This window comes from Brachionichthys hirsutus, unplaced genomic scaffold, assembly GCF_040956055.1.
Source record: "Brachionichthys hirsutus isolate HB-005 unplaced genomic scaffold, CSIRO-AGI_Bhir_v1 contig_1062, whole genome shotgun sequence".
In the NCBI taxonomy this organism is placed as follows: Eukaryota; Metazoa; Chordata; class Actinopteri; order Lophiiformes; family Brachionichthyidae; genus Brachionichthys; species Brachionichthys hirsutus.
The window spans coordinates 1-3,799 of record NW_027180670.1 but is presented as its reverse complement, the minus strand read 5'-3'; positions in this window follow the sequence as shown (position 1 = coordinate 3,799).

Sequence of the window (3,799 nt, the reverse complement as noted above, 5' to 3'; positions counted from 1 at the left end):
CTGCAAAGACACACAAGAAACACAATCAATATAAAAGTACGGATATAAATGTCCTTACATGGTGGAACAATGTCAACACAGTAAAGTGAAATCTCAAGCTTGATGTCAGTTCAATAGGTAGAGGAAGGAAAACTATTGATAATGTCTCTACAAAGGCACAGTGATGCAGCCCAGTGTCCTTTTGTCCAACCAATTGTGCTCCAGATGTCATGTCCCTGTCTGCCTCCCCCATCTATACAATATGCAATATTAATGCCCCGCTCTGAAAAAACTTTAGATGACCTCAAATTACTTATTCATGAGGACACATACAAACATCCCGAAATGCTGCAGTGGCATTAAAATGCAGAGAGAAGTGACACGAAGGGACAGGAAAAATGCTGCTGCTGCAGAAACACTCGAGGAAGATGGAGGAGGCAAAATAGTGTTATCGATGAACAGTCATTCAGCACAAATCTGTGTCAGGAAGAGTGACAGAGCAAGAGGGAGAGGAAGTGAGAGGGAAGGAGGGAGGGGTTCTTAGTCACAGACAGATGACAGGTCCATAGAGCTGTGATTTAGACTGGGACAAATAAAGCAGCAATAATGTGTCAGTCTCGATGCAGCTCAACACGGGCGTGACTACCACACAGGCGAGCTGTTAAGACTGAAATAATCCAATTCTATCAATTCTACGTGCACAAAATAAATGATGCGTCAAGGACACTCTCAGATGGGCCACAATGCACAAGGAGTGGCAGGGGAAGGCAGCGACAGAGAGGAAACACACAAATATATCTCAGTATGATCCCAAAAAAAATAAAGACCGCACACAAAAACCAAAATGCTCACTATTTTCACCAAGGCTTGAGAAATCCTACTTATGTCTGCTTAGCTTGAGCCCCCTTGGAAATCTGTAACTTTTTGTAAAAATCAGCACAAATTACAATATTATACAAATTATATATTATATATGCTGCATCGCTATCAGTTCAGTTCAGTTCAGTTCAGAGCTTTATGGTCCCTCAGGGGGAAATTTGGTTTGCAGCAGAGGTCAACAACAAAAGTAACACAATCACAACATACAGGACGACATGGAACATTAATCACAACAGTAAAAACAACCTTAAAAAAAAGATATATCTGTCCCATCTCTCGGATGGTGGCCCCAATAAATAAAGTGCTGCTTAGCAGTGCAGACAAGTGAGCATTAGTGCAGGTTAAGAACATTTATTGCACTTGGGACAAATTAAAATTTAAACCTTTAGTGACAGCCTTTAGTGCGTGTGTGTGTGTGTGTGTGTGTGTGTGTGTGTGTGTGTGTGTGTGTGTGTGGGCGGGTTGGTGGCCGTATCTGTTAGTTTCCTTAATAAAACAGTAGATTTCACGGTAACAGCTGTTTTCTGAGTGACTCTCTCTCCAACGAGTGCCGTATTCCATCCGTACAGACGATGAGAGCTGCTGGAAATGTTTCCCAGTTAAGCATCCTAGCATGTGTTCATGGCAAAAGGTTTAAGGGAATGAATACATATTGCTACTTTGCAGTTTAATCATTTAGCATTTAGCATATTGAATCAGCCATTGGCTAAACAGCTACATCATCCCATTGAGCTGAGCTCCAAACAGGCAGACAGGGGACTGACAGAAAAGCATCAACTCTGCACAGATGATTTTATATCATATTTTACACACATTTTCCTGGTGCATTCCTTATTTACAAGCTGCGTGTTGTGGAGCCCTGACAGTCCTCTGTTGACCAGACACCACTGTGTGCAGGGATTCTGACAGTCACGGGATCCCTGAACCGCCACCTGTATAAAAGACGTACACCAGATTCAGAGTCCTGGGTGGGGGGTGGGGGGGCATGACACAGCCGGGGCAGTGGCAAACAGCAGATGCGCTCTCTGTCCCCAGTGGCTGCAAGCAGCCTGCCGTCTCAGGAGAGGTGGGTGACTTGGGAAGGATTCCCAACCTGGGACTGGCTGCAGGTCTCTGGCTGAGAGTGATGGAAGTTCCGAGGCTGCCCGCCTTCTTTATTTACCTGTATAGCTGTTCTCTGTGTGTGTGTGTGTGTGTGTTTGTGTGAGTGAATTCATGTGTCAGTGTGTGCTGCTGTGTTTTTCATTTCCACCCATCAATGGTACAACCTGTTGGTTTTACGTGACTTAACTGTGTATTTGTGTACTTCCTGCTGTTGCCTGTTTTGTTTTACACACTAAACCTGAACGAGACCTCCAGCCAAACACCAGAGCGACGTGTTACAGTGAGAAGCACACTTCCCTCTTGCTGTTAGTCAACCCCATTTCACACAAAAAATAAGAATACAGCACAACGTCTGTGCTGGTTGCTTTGCCTTGAGCAGAATATCATCTCCAGCAGACCTTCAAACTGCTGCAAGCCCTACTTCAGCTCATCAGCAAGGCTCGCTGCATTCCATGAACCCTGGTTCCCACAGTTACAAAGGTGCAACAAATATATTTAAAGCATTAAGGCCCTTCTTTTTTACTTTTGAACATGTTTACCAGCTCCTTAACAATACCTGATTTTTGTTGGATCAGGAGTGTATTTTCCATATCTGCAGCGAACGGTCGACTATTCTGGTCTGGCCCAAGACTTGTGAGCCCCATTTCCCCCGCGTACTACTGGCTTGACTCAACTTGTTTCCATTAGATTAAAGAACCCAATAAATACTACTTTTTTTAGTATCTGATCATTTATGGTTCAATTTAAGATGAGCAGATACCAAAATGTATCTTGTCGATTGGTCAATGACAGTGTGTCCCGCACGGCTCAATCTATGGTTCTCACACCAAACAGCAAAGCTACTGTAGCAACAGTAACTTTATTTATTTCTGTTATTTTTGCATTCGGGTGAATGCATTTTGCAAAAACGTTTTCAAATTTCAGAATTCCTTTGCATCATTTGAGTTATTGAATATTGGTTTTATTTTTATTTGTATTGTTAAATTTGTATTGTTAATTGTGGATGATTTATGTACGAAGGACTTTCAATGGAAACAAGACCGCAAGGGCTTTTTAGAAATGCTCCTCTTAAACAGGATGTTTGACTTTATTTGTACTGTAATACATGCTACTGTGTGACTGTACTTGTACTCTAACATTCTGTCTAATAAATATATTCATTCATAAATATATTCATTCATTCAATTATATTTCAAGGAACTGCAACTCAAAAAAAGACAAATCACATTAATACATCAGAACACGCACATGCCTGACTCTCCTGATCTTCATGACGGCGATCTCGTTCTGTCCTCAGCATCTCTTCCCGATAATTAGATTCAGTTCTTCTGCCCTTAACTCTGATCTCATTGATTTTCTCAATACTCAGCCTACCTGTGAGTCATAAGATGAAGAGCTTTGCAAAACCGATTCCTCATATTCTGGCAAACACATCTGCTTGAAGGAGGCATCCGTGGGTGTGAACATAGTTTCACCGGTAGAGTAGTTCTCAGACAGGAGACGATGGAGGAGCGTGGAATGTTAGCTGTATTAGTTCTGCCGTTTAGCGAACACTGATTGCTTTACTCAGAAAACACATTTCAGATCAAGTTACCTTTCCTCAGGCTGATTGTGTAGAATTCAGATTTCAATCCTCCTGCTCTCACATAGAAAATTATTGCTGAACTTTGTAACAGGTCAAATTCAAGCTTTAAATGGGCTTTTATATCTGTGTTAGGATGATGGATAACATGCAACATAAAAAAAATGCAATTAACAACCATGACCCCCCCCCCCCCCCCCCCACAAAAAAGTGGTGATTCTCACTAAAAGGAAAATGCAAAAGAATGTGATCATG